The 13,447-nt window shown below is 43.1% G+C and overlaps 1 long non-coding RNA gene across 1 annotated transcript; it reads left to right on the top strand.

Moving 5' to 3' along the window:
- Nucleotides 1-6: 6 nt before the first annotated feature.
- On the top strand, nt 7-7,738 carry LOC140650498 (uncharacterized). The gene is made up of 3 exons (XR_012042021.1): nt 7-2,836; nt 3,047-3,183; nt 6,513-7,738. It is a non-coding gene; the product is annotated as an uncharacterized lncRNA (long non-coding RNA).
- The last annotated feature ends 5,709 nt before the right edge of the window (nt 7,739-13,447 follow it).

Below are 13,447 nucleotides of genomic sequence, written 5' to 3'. Positions count from 1 at the left end.
AACTGTCTCACGCAGCTTCACCCCGCCCACAGGAATGGGACGGGACTACGTGCAAGGAGATAGAGGAAACAAAGCCTTCCCCCATCCACTTGCCCTAATAACAGACACCTCCGCCCCTAATGGTTCCGTTTAAACTTGCACGTGCAGTAGTGTCACAAGTGAATTATTAAGAGAAGTCATCGTTGTGGGGTTAACTAAAAGGGTTTTATTAATGATTAAACGATGATCAAATGATAGTTAATCGATGATTGAATGAAAATTAAATAGTAATCAAATGGTGATTAATCAATAATTGAATGGTAATTAAACAGTGATTTGACAATTATTTAAATGATTTAAACGATAATTTAGACAGTGGTTAGACAATGATTTAGAAACACTAAATCGATTTCTAAATCTAAATGATTTAGAAACACTAAACACATCAAACACTACTACTTACTAGCTGGATGTATAAATGTTGCTAGCATACAATATACTTTTAGGCCTAATGTAAAATGTTGCTTACCTTGTTATAGATATCAGATGCTGGGTAAGGGGTCTCTCAACCTCGAGGAGTAACCTTAAGAGGTGTCCCTGCTCAAGGGGAAGATCACCGCCGTGCAGCCTGCTGCCATACAGGAGAGCTCAATGGGCTTGGGGGGACTACAGATATTTATAGCATAAAGTGATTGACTTGTAGTTAAACCCCCCTTTGGTGTATGTGCAGGAGTGCAGCTGTAGCAGTTTTAGTTTTGTCTAGTCCCAGCTCAGGCTGGTACTGTTAGCTCCTGATAAGACATGGCCTAGATTCCTTAGTTCCTGAGAAGATATGCCCTAGCACAATTCTCAAGGTTTGCACATCAAGGATGATTTCAGTCAGGCCTCCTTGTCGGTGATGCCTGAACCAAAGTACTACTCAGTCAGAGTGGGTGCATCCATCACAAGCAGCCATTTGGTTTTTTAACCTCGCACTCCCTTTTTAGCTATCTTCTGGATCCATTGGCTATTGTCTACTTACACTTTTATACCTAAACAACTATTAAGGCACTAGTTGGCTACTTTTTTTTTTTTTAAATAGGTTATCTGACTTAATGAATTGTCTGCAGTGATAAGTCAGTTTTAAAAGAAATGAGATAATTCTGTGGTTGATGGTGGATTTTTTTCTGTGATATTATAGTATAAAGAAATTCTATTTCTTGTGAGTTTTAATGATTTAAAATTCTTAAATTTTGAGTGTTTATAAACTGTATTTACTAAAAGCAAAGGAATCTCTATAGTATACAAAGATATCAGATTGAAACATATGTTTTCCAGACAATTGAGATAGGGAGGGACTTGTATATGGGATAAAGTCTCTTTTTCTATGGTCTACTTGAAGGTTTGCTGTCTTTCTCACAGACTTTATTGGTCGTGACCACCTATAAACATAGGGTGAACTTGAAATCCAAACCTTGACTTGCATTCAGATTTGCAAATTTGTGGGTCACTGAACCTCAAGATTAAATATTTATATATTTTTGCATGTCCAAACTTTAGATCAGACTTTGTGTCTATTGGATGTTGATAAAACTACATGTTCAGAGGATGTAACACTGACCTAGATAGGTAAGAGAGACAGAAAGGTTACATCACTGTGGAGAGAGGGAGTTAGAAGGGCGTGCAAGCCTGGAGAGCATGGGAAGAGGAAAAAGAAATCAAAGGAAAGAATAAAGCTTGTTATTTCAGACTTCTTGCTCACTGTGGGAGCATCACAGGGTATCTTATAGTTTCAAAACACTGTTAGTAGGTATAGGAGAATTATTACTTCATCATGGTAAATTAAAGGCAATTAAAATATTTGTAAGGTAGTATTTCTAGGAAATGGAAAATAAACATACCGTGCTTACATGAATACATGTATCTTAGGAATAGAAGATCTGTAAAATTCAAAGCTGCTTTAGATAAATGATCTAGATAATTCAACTTTGCTTAAATGCAGTTTCTACCATATTCTATTGATTTTCTAAGGCTACAGTATATTGGGGCATATATTTATGGGCCTCTTTAAACCATTTAATCTGAAGAAAACAGCTAGAATTGGAAGGTATGGCTTTATGGGAAGTATACCACTGAAATCATTAGAAAAAACTCTTTTTGCCTGACATGCCTTCTAGAGCTGATCTCTTTCCTTGTTAGAGGGATGTCTCCTGAGACCCAAAAGCTTCTATCAGAGATAGAACTTTCAGGTAAATGGAATTATACTGTGCTGAAGGACAGCATGCTCTGCAGAAGTATAGGGCACTAATTATGAAGCTCCAACGCATAAAGGCAGCATGCAGAGGATGAAAGCAGAGACAGGCTACAGAGGAGGAATTGAGAAATATTGCCCAGGCATATAGGGATGGTATCAGGAAAGTTAAAGCTTAGTTGGAGTTGAGACTTGCAAGGAATGTCAAGAGCAACAGGAAGAGCTTTGTTAGGAAAATCGCATTCCCTAACAATTGTACCAATTAGTCTTTATAGTATGAAATTGTATGAACTTTCCTAATAGTATGAAATTATATTAGCTTTTTAAGAGATATATCTTTTACATTGTATACTGCATAAACATGGTTAAGTCAGCATAACTAAAGGGCCCCAGCTCACTGCAAGGAGGAGAAGGACAGCCCCCACCTTGAAGATAAGGACCTTTTGTTTCTTGGAATCTTAAAGCCATCCACGAAGAAGAAAGGATACCCCTGGACTACCGAGATAATGCCAGAATCCTAGTCCCTCCAAACACCTCTGTGAAACCCTCCCATTATCTGGCATCATAGACAAGTAACTGTAGCAAGACCGACTCCAGGGAGGGATACCTAGATCAAGAAAGAAGCAGGTAGATGATGACGCCATAGAATTATAGTTGCTTTTCAAAACAGTAGTGTGTGTGTGTTAAGTAGTGATTGGCCAAATCATGTTGTACCTGAATGCTTGAAAGGTATAAGAACCATGTGTAAAACCGCATTCAGGGTGCCCCAATTTGAATGGGACACCTCATGTGCACGAATAAAGAATTACTCTTGTAATTCTATACATTTTGTCCTAGCCTCTCTCCTCGGTCGGCACAGGACAGTTGTGAAATTTTCGTGACAGCTTGGCAACCCAGGTGGGACTTAGCTGACTCGCCTGATTCAACGTCTCACTACTGCCCGGACCCCAACGATCTGTACTGCTGGCCTGTGGGTGAGTTCACCTCGAGATACTAAGGGGGGCATGGGGGTAGTGGAGCGTGGATCTTGTTTGGCAGTAAGGAGGTGATTTTTTGTAATAATGGGAGGAGGACAAAGTATAGTGAAGAAGTCACCGGTAGATGAATTGTTGCAACACTGGAAATCTATTGATGGGACAGCTGGGTTGTCAAAAGCCCGAGCTATAGAACTATGTCAGGAAAATTGTCCAGAAGTGACTATTTTTGCTGACGCAGACCAAATGTGGCCACGGTCTGATTCTTTTGATAATATTAAGCTGAGCTATTTACTCCAGCAATTAGAAGAGCAGTTGCCATCACAAATGGATTATTGGTATGTCTGGGATAATTACAGGTATCAAAGAAAATTTTCCCGTCCGGAGCGGAAGATAAATAAAAATCTCCAAAGGAACGGGGAAAAAAAAAGAACTCTCTGCATTCCGGAATTTACCCTCAGCTAGCAGCTCCACCCACTTATCCTACTACCCCTTCTCCTGCCTTGGCTTTGACTTCTGCACCAGCTATTGCTACTGCTCCCAGCTTCAAGCACCTCTCTGACAAAAAATTATAGGGCTGGGATTGGAACCTGGTCAGCTTGCTGCAGGAACAATCCACATGCCATTTGCACCCACTGATTTGGTCTTGTGGCAATAACAGATGCCCAGATTGCAGGATGATCCGGAGAAGGTGGTACAAACTATATGCAGCATTTTCCACATTTCTGACCCTACATGGGCTGATGCACAGCAACTATTTGAGGCAGTCTTTACTCCAGATGAGAAAATTAAAATTTGGGAAACAAATCGTAGATGGGCTAGGGAATCACCAGGCAGAACCCCATGGCCAGCTAATGACCCAGGATGGGACCCCAATTTACCAGCCGATAGAGATATGCTGCAAAGAGCGAGAGGGGGACTGTTAGAATTGTCAGGAAGAAAGACTGTAAATTGGGCTAAGGTCCGAGAATGCCAGCAAGGTAATACTGAACACCCCTCTGAATATTATGCCTGATTGGTTAAACAAGTGAGAATGTTTGGAGGGGTCAACCCTGAAAATGAGGAAAATCGGACTCTAATGGTGTCTTTCTTTGTAGATCAGTCAGCCCCAGATATTAGGAAATATTTTTCTAAACATGTGCCAGGATGGCAGGGCAAAGGATTGGATGAAATAGCGTCGCTACGTTTGTATTTAATGGAAGAGATGAAAGACGGCTAAAGCAAAAAAAGAAAGAACAGCAACAAAAAGCTAGTCTATTGGCAGCAGCATTGAATAGCAATCCTAGACTAAGGGGGCAGGGATACAGAGGTCTCCAAGGCAGAAGCAGAGGGAGAAATTTTAGGAATGATGGGCCTTGAGGAACAGGAGACTGTTGTAATTATTGTGGACAACAGGGTCATTGGAAACAGGAGCGCCCAGTACATCCAAAGAGCTTCCCAAAAAGACCACTCAATCCTAAGGTGCAATCTTTCCCTGCTATGCGACAGGGGCAATACGATTTTGCCCAGGATTGATGGTTAGCAGGGAACCTATTGTGCAGCTACTACAGAAGCCTCTGAATATGAAATATTTTCCCCCTCTTATGAGGATCTGGTCTTAAACCTTTCAGTTGATGGACATAATTATTCCTGTCTGATAGATACAGGGGCAACCTTTTCTACTTTAAATATAAAACCTAAACAAGCAAAAATAATTGGTGATGAAAAGACAGTAGGAATAGAAGGATCTGTGTGCACTGTACCCACTCCTGGATAACTTGAAAGTACAAGTGGGATCTCTCACCACCTCCCACTCTTTCATAGTTGTACAGGACACTCCTGTCAACTTGCTGGGAAGGGATCTTCTCTGTAAGCTGAATGCAAAGTTACATTGTACTCCAGATGGAATTAAACTCAAATTACCTATACCAAATTTACCAAAATTGATCGCTGCCTTAGCAAACCCCAGTGAATTAGGAACTTTGCCTAAGGAACTAAATGATATATCAATTTCATTGTGGGGATGGGACCCCATAGATGTGGGCTTACTCAAATCAGCCACACCAGTATATATTCAAACTAAAGGCGGTAATCCGCCCTTGATCCGACAATATCCATTATCTACTGAAGCTATAGCAGGCGTTGCACCACTGATAGAGGAGTATATAAAAAAGGGTATATTAGTAGAATGTCAGTCCCCTTGCAGTACTCCTATCCTACCGACCAGAAAACCTAAACTGGGACCAGATGGCAAACCAGTTTACCGGTTTGTGCAAGATCTTAGGGCGATAAATGAGTGGGTCATAGTTCCCCACCTGGTGGTACCAGATCCTTCTACAATTATTACATTAATTCCAGTAAATGCTAAATGGTACTGTTATGGATTTACGCACACTGGCCACCATAACAGGGTCCAACCCTAGGATCCCACTGATTAATGTAAGGTCCGAGTGAAGGTTTCCAGTTCCTCTTTTATTAGTTCTCAGGTTACAGCTCGAGCTGGGTGCCTCCAGAGAGGGACCCCTACCCCAGATTGCGCCCCTCAATTATACCTGTACCACCCAGCACCCGATCTCCAAGTCCAATCACTTAATTCTGGTTGGTGGTCTCTTGATTTCTTATTGGTTTTCACTGTCGCTGGGCTGGCCTTCTTCTGAAGTTACCTCATTCTCTTGGAATTGTTTCCTTGGTCCTTATCTTCTTCATTCTGCTCACATCTGCTGGATTCAGCTAGTTCTGTGTTAGCAGCATTAGTTTTATCAAAAAGTTTACTCTTGGTCAGCTCTTGTGGCCTAAGGCTTCAACTACTTTAGCTACTAGTGCTAAGCTACTAATGCTAAACGAGACTATTCAGAGAGAATAATACAGTTAATCAAATTGCTTCTATAACAGTACTCTGTAATCAACTTATGCACCGCATTTTTTAGTATACCTATCCATCCGGACTCTTAATACCTTTTCACATTTACTTGGGGAAAAATACAGCTGACATGGACAAGGCTTCCCCAGGGCTTCACTGGGTCCCCCACTATTTTTTCTAGAATTTTAGTAAAAGATTTGCAGGATGTTGTGTTTAAAAATGGACCTGTTTTGATGCAATATGTTGATGATTTGTTAACAGCTAGTACCTCTAAGGAATCTTGTATAGCTGACACCTGCACATTATTATTTGCCTTAGTTGGCTATCAGGCTTCTCTGCATAAGCTACAATTTTGTGGGAAAAAAAAAAAAAAAGGTGGAATATCTGGGTTACATTCTCCAACAAGGAGAACGACTGTCTAATAACCACATTCAGGCTATTCAAAATCTTCCTCAACCTATTACTAAGAAACAACTTCGAGCTTTTTTAGGAGCAGTAGGATTCTGCCGACCCTGGATAGCTGCTTTTGGGGAAATGGCTAAACCTTTGGTACAAGCTCAAGATGCTGAGGAACCTATCCACTGGACAGCTGACAAGATAAAGGCATTTGAACGTCTAAAACAAGCATTAATGACTGCACCTGCTCTGGGATTACCAGACTACGGTAAGCCATTTAGCTTGTTCATACATGAAAGGAAAGGAATAGCCTCAGGGGTGTTAACTCAAAGCCTAGGAGGATGAAAACATCCAATTGCATGTTATTGGTTCAGCTGGATCCGGTAACTCAACGATCTGTTGCCTGCGTCCATGCAATAGCTACCACAGCACTCCTAGTTGAACAGAGTAAAAATCTAGTGCTCGGACACCCTCTGACAGTACAAGTACCACATGAAGTTGAAATGCTGCTATCACAGAATGTTACGCAGGCAACGTCACCACAGCAAATACATCGCTATGAGCTGATTCTCTTAACAGTGGAAAACATAACAATTAAGTGATGTAATACGCTGAACCCTGCTACTCTACTCCCTTTACCTGGGGAATGAACTCCACATCACGATTGTGTAGTAACAACCTGTGAAGCTGAAAAAACTTGGGAAGATTTAACAGATGTGCCGTTTCTAGACCCCGATCTGTAACTATTCGTTGATGAGTCTGTGAGAGACTGAAAGAGTTAATGTCTCAAACATTGTGGAGAGGCAAGGCGCGATTTGCATGGCAATGGCAGGTCGGCTAGCACAGGAGGGGGGAGAGCAGGACATGGAGAGCGTGTTGGAGGATGCGCAGTTCCGGGTTCTGACAGACCTTACCATGTATGGCCAGAGGTCACACAGGGTTTATCTGAGGAAGAGGCTTGCGACCACCCAAGAGACCCCTCGCGACCACCCCCCTCCCCCAGCGCCTGTGCAGAAGATTGAGAACTTTCTAGAACAAGAACCATATAAGGCCTCAAGGGGGCGTAACCGGAGGCGGGGACTAGAGTATAAAAGACACGCCCCCAGGGAACCACACATGTGCCCATCACCGGAGGATTGCCATGCCTGTCATCGTCATCATGGGATCCAAGGGTGGTGATACTTTTCCTTTCTCTATCCTCCTCTTGTCCTTTCCTTTTCTCACTTCTCTCTTCCTCTACTCTTCCACTATATATCAGTTTGGGATAAATTGTGACGGGTTGCCTGGAAAAAAGCTCCATTGCCAAATTGCCTCTGTTCGTTCGCTGAGCTTGCCAGTTTGTTAAGTTTGTCTGTTTGTCGAATTTGCCAGTTAATAAAATTTCTAGTCAGACTGTTCCTCTGAGTCATTGTCATGACTCTACCGGCCCCGTGGCTCTGCTGAGCAGAGATCGGCCTTCGTCGGTGCACAAACCCTTGGGGAATCAAAAAGATTCACCCATCTCGCAACCCACCGAGTGGGACGAGACAGAGTCCTCGTATTATTTGAACGGCAACTGGGTTACAGGTTATTCAGTAACTACTATGAATGAAGTAGTGGAGGCTTCACCACTCAGTCCGAAGCTGAGTGCACAAGCACAGCAGGATTAATTGCATTGACAAAGGCCTGTCAGCTGGCCAAAGAAAAGACTATAAATATTTATACTGATTCTCGATATGCATTTGGAGTATGCCACACTACTGGGCAGTTATGGAAGCTGCATGGGTTTATGACTTCTAGTGGAAGTAAAATATCAAATGCTCTGCAAATTACTGAACTGTTAAAAGTTATACAATTGCCAGAGAAACTTGCTATCATTCATCAGCCAGCCCATACCCGAGGAAGGACAAAAGAAGATATAGGAAATAATCTAGCAGATATTGCCACTGAAGCCGCAGCACAACAGCTGTACAAACCACCAAGCTTACAAGCAGTCCAATGATCCAACTTAGCGTTACCTGCTCCTGAAGAAATATACTTGACTGTCCCTACTGAGGAAATTGACTCTTGGAAAAGGTATGAAGCAACCAAAGACTCCCGGGGAATATGGAGAGCAGGTACAGAAAACCTTCCTATTTTACCTAAGCAATACTTGATTCCTATAGCAAAAATACATCACAACCTAGGGCACTTTGGGGTTGCTGCACTAGCCCAGACAATATTGAAGGATTGGTTTGTGCCAGGAATCTACACCACAGCCAAACAAGTAACCATGGCTTGTACAACCTGTCAGTCATATAATCCCCAAAATACTAAACATTTGGACTCTCTGGGGGGTAGACCCTGGGAAATTGTACCTTTCCAACACATTCAGACTGATTTTGCTGAAATGCCAAAAGCTGGCAACTATTGCTATTTGATGGTAATAGTTGATCAACTTTCAGGATGGCCTGAGGCCACGCCAACAACTAAAGCTGATTCTGCAGCTGTAATTAAGTTCTTATTAAAGGAAGTCATTCCTCATTATGGAATTCCCAAAAGGATTGATTCAGATAAAGGAAGTCATTTCACCTCACAAGTAATTTGCCAACTTGCTTGTAAAAGACTTTAGGAATCCAGAAAGATTTGCATACTCCATATCATCCCCAGTCAGCAGGGAAAGTAGAAAGAATGAACTTAAGTCTGAAAACTCTAACTGCAAAAATATGCTCCCATTATCTGGCATCATAGACAAGTAACTGTAGCAAGACCGACTCCAGGGAGGGATACCTAGATCAAGAAAGAAGCAGGTAGATGATGACGCCATAGAATTATAGTTGCTTTTCAAAACAGTAGTGTGTGTGTGTTAAGTAGTGATTGGCCAAATCATGTTGTACCTGAATGCTTGAAAGGTATAAGAACCATGTGTAAAACCGCATTCAGGGTGCCCCAATTTGAATGGGACACCTCATGTGCACGAATAAAGAATTACTCTTGTAATTCTATACATTTTGTCCTAGCCTCTCTCCTCGGTCGGCACGGGCCAGTTGTGAAATTTTCATGACAGCTTCCACCATTACATTAATAGTAAAAGGCTGAACAGGGAAAATGTGGGACTGCTGCTGAATGGGGTGGATGATTTAGTGACAGCAGACACAGATAAGGCTGAGGTACTCGATGCATAAATTTCAAGAACTATGCTCATAAAAACAGTAAAGCTGTATAAAGTACAATTGAAGTTGAACTTTTCACAAATTGAATGAGGAAAGTTTATAAAACTGGTATTCATAAATGTATCCTTGAAAACACATTATATAAAGATATGCCAGCAAGCCCTCCTATTCTGTAATCATGCAAATAATGATTCACTGTCTTACAAACCCTCCATTGTAATAATTATTACCATTATTATCTAGTTATACCTAGGAATAGCAGCGGTATCTACGATCATATTATGCGAAGTAGCATACAAATACAGAAAAAGAATCATTGCCTAAAGAGCTCTTAATCTTGTCACTCTCTCCATCTCTTCTGCTGCCTACAATAAAGATGGCACTATTTATCAGAGTATACATCATTACTGGAATGTTAGCATTACAGAAGAAAGGGGAGGGAGAAAGTATTGGCAGCCTTTTGGTATCATTCTTAGGTAAAAGCTTACAACTATGTACCAAGAGGTAGACTACTAAATTTTAGAGAAAAGAGTCTGTGGGGGAAGATGACCATCCATCCCCCTCTGTCAGAATGCTCACCATCTATCTCTAAAAACACCTCCACCAAAACATTTTGGGGATACTGCACTTCATCCCAAGCCTCTTCAAAGGGCAGCTGCCCTTCAGGAGGTAAGCTTGCTCTTTTTGCTCTGCCGAAGTACAGATGGGAACATGCCTACACCCTTGAACAAGGCACAAAATACAACCAGGTATGGCAGCTGTAAGACAATGGAAGGCATATGTGTCTTCTCTAGCTACTAATTTACAATTAGATGTTCACCTGAGAAAGAAAAAACTTGTTTAAAATCCTCTCTCCCTGACTAAAGCCCCCTATTTACTCAGAAGCACAGCTTACCTATAACAAACCAAGGTGAGATACAAAACTATTTCCTTCTTTTGAAGCTGTGGTTTCCAAGGTACCCTTTTGCTCTCCTCATTGCTCCTTGGGTTACATGTTGAGGTTACCCAGGAAGTGATCCCCTTTTTATAGTTCCCTGATGTTCCATTCAATGTGTTAAAAAAGTAGCTTGTATGAACCTCATAGTATTCTTGAAGGTCCCTGGCTCTTATAGGATTAAATACTCAACAGGATCTAGAATCAGCTCTTTAGGATTGAGTTAAGTAAAATGTGTGGCTACTTCCTTATTCTGGCATTTTTTTCTTTAGTTATCTTGGAGTTTGCTCTTGAAGGAGAGTATGGACAGCCACTTTGCAGTGAATTAATAAGCAACAATTAAAATAGAAGGTTCTCTTCTACTTTGGAGCAATGCTGCTGCATTTATGATTTAATGGAACATGTAGATATTATACATAGATTTATGCTAAATAAAAAGGAAAAACCCTAAGAAAATTATATTTTAAGGGCTACTTGTTGTCTCTAAGACCCTATGTAGTGGAGGTGTGCCCCAATGACTCTAAGGCAAACGTGGTGCCAGAAGTCTAAGACTTGAAGGAAGAAATCTCTGGTAAATATGGTTAGGATCACAGAGGCAATCCTCCTGCAGCTTGGAAGAATGAAGGGCCTCCTAGCTCTGCAACTTTGGCAGAACCCCATAATGGATGTGACACTCCTACATACCCTTGCAATCTCCTGGTTTCTAGGCCAGGAAAACAGATCTTCTGAGACTGTTTCTGCCTTCAGTCTCTGCCTGAGACTCGCACAGAAATACTGCCTTTCTCAGGCAGCCTATATGTGAAAATTAACAAGTATGAGAAGAGCACATAGGAGAATGACCATAGTAGGGAATTCTGCCCATTTCCCATTCCTCTCAGACTCCTGATCTTGGGGGAGGGAGGGGAGTAACATTTGTCTGTTGACGTACCTCTTGAAAATCACTGTTCTTTGAGATTTAACTTGGAAAGGGGAAAAGCCAGATAAGTTAATGTTTTTCAGTTGAAACTGTTCTGAATCTGTCCTCTACCCTGCCATAGTAAGAGAGGTGGAAATTACTGTCCAGGGCTACTAGCAGATTAAATTTTATTTTTACAATTAGACTTTGTGGTGGGTTAAGCTTGGCTGGCTGCCAGGTGCCTACCAAGCTGCTCTCTCACTCCCCCTCCTCAGCAGGACAGAGGGAGAAAATAAGATGAAAAAGCTGGTGGGTCGAGATAGGGACAGGGAGATCACTCAGCAATTACCATCACGGGCAAAAGAGACTCAAATTGGGGAAGATCCATGACAACATCCCTGTCTCTAAAATTGAGAGACATGGATTCGACGGGTGGACCACTCAGTGGATAAGGAATTGGCTGGATGGTCACACTCAAAGAGTTGCGGTCAACGGCTCGATGTCCTGGTGGAGACCAGTGACAAGTGGTGTCCCTCAGGGGTCTGTATTGGGACCAGTATTATTTAACATCTTTGTCGGGGACATGGACAGTGGGATTGAGTGCACCCTCAGCAAGTTTGTGGATGACACCAAGCTGAGTGGTCTGGTTGATACTCTAGAGGGAAGGGATGCCATTCAGAGGGACCTTGACAGGCTAGAGAGGTGGGCCCATGGAAACCTCCTGAAGTTCAACAAGGCCAATCTGGGTTGGGGCAATCCCAAACATGGATACAGGCTGGGTGATGAGTGGATTGAAAGCAGCCCTGCGGAGAAGGACTTGGGGGTATTGGTGGATGAAAAACTGGACATGAGCCAGCAATGTGCGCTAGCAGCCCAGAAAGCCAATCGTATCCTGGGCCACATCAAAAGAAGTGTGGTCAGCAGGTCGAGGGAAGTGATTCTCCCCCTCTACTCCGCTCTCGTGAGACCCCCCCAGGAGTACTGCATCCAGCTCTGGGGCTCCCAGCATAAGAAAGACATGGACCTGCTCGAGCAGGTCCAGAGGAGGGCCACGAAGATGATCAGGGGGCTGGAACACCTCCCCTATGAGGACAGGCTGAGAGAGTTGGGGTTGTTCAGCCTAGAGGAGAGAAGGCTCCAGGGAGACCTTATAGCGGCCTTCCAGTACTTCAAGGGGGCCTACAGGAAAGATGGGGAGGGACTCTTTATCAGGGAGTGTAGTGATAGGACATGGGGCAATGGCTTTAAACTGAAAGAGGGTAGATTTAGATTGGACATAAGGAAGAAATTATTTATGATGAGGGCGGTGAGGCACTGGAACAGGTTGCCCAGACAAGTTGTGGATGCCCCATCATTAGAAGTGTTCAAGGCCAGGTTGGATGGGGCTTTGAGCAACCTGATCTAGTGGAAGGCGTCCCTGCCCACAGCAGGGGGTTGGAACTAGATGATCTTTAAGGTCCCTTCCAACCCAAACCATTCTATGATTCTATGATAAGATTAATTAAATTTATTGCCAATTAAAAATAGAGAAGGATAGTGAGAAACAAAAACAAAGCTAAAACCACCTTTTGCCCCTGCCCCTCCCTTCTTCCCAGGCTCAAATTCACTCTCAACTCTTTTACCTCCTCCCCCCACTCCAAACGGCACAGGGAGGATGGGGAATGGGGTTGCAGTCAGTTCATAATGCTTCGTCTCTGCCGCTCCTTCCTCCTCACGCTCTTCCCCTGCTCCAGTATGGGGTTCTTCCCATGGGATACAGTCCTTCATTAACTTCTCCAACGTAGGTCCTTCTCATGGGCTGCAGTCCTTCAAGAACTGCTCCAGCGTGGGTCCTTCCCACGGGGTGCAGTCCTTCAGGAACAGACTGCTCCTGCATGGGTCCCCCACGGGGTCACAAGTCCTGCCAGCAAACCTGCTCCAGCGTGGGCTCCTCTCCACGGGCTGCAGCTTCCTTCGGGGCATATCCACCTGCTGTGGCGTGGAGTCCTCCATGGGCTGCAGGGGGACAACCTGCGTCACCATGGTCTTCTCCACAGGCTGCCGGGGAATCTCTGCTCTGGTGCCTGGAG

The sequence above is a fragment of the Ciconia boyciana genome, chromosome 4 (assembly GCF_034638445.1).
Source record: "Ciconia boyciana chromosome 4, ASM3463844v1, whole genome shotgun sequence".
NCBI lineage: Eukaryota > Metazoa > Chordata > Aves > Ciconiiformes > Ciconiidae > Ciconia > Ciconia boyciana.
Note: the sequence above shows the minus strand (reverse complement) of the source record. Positions and strands in the feature narration are given on the sequence as shown.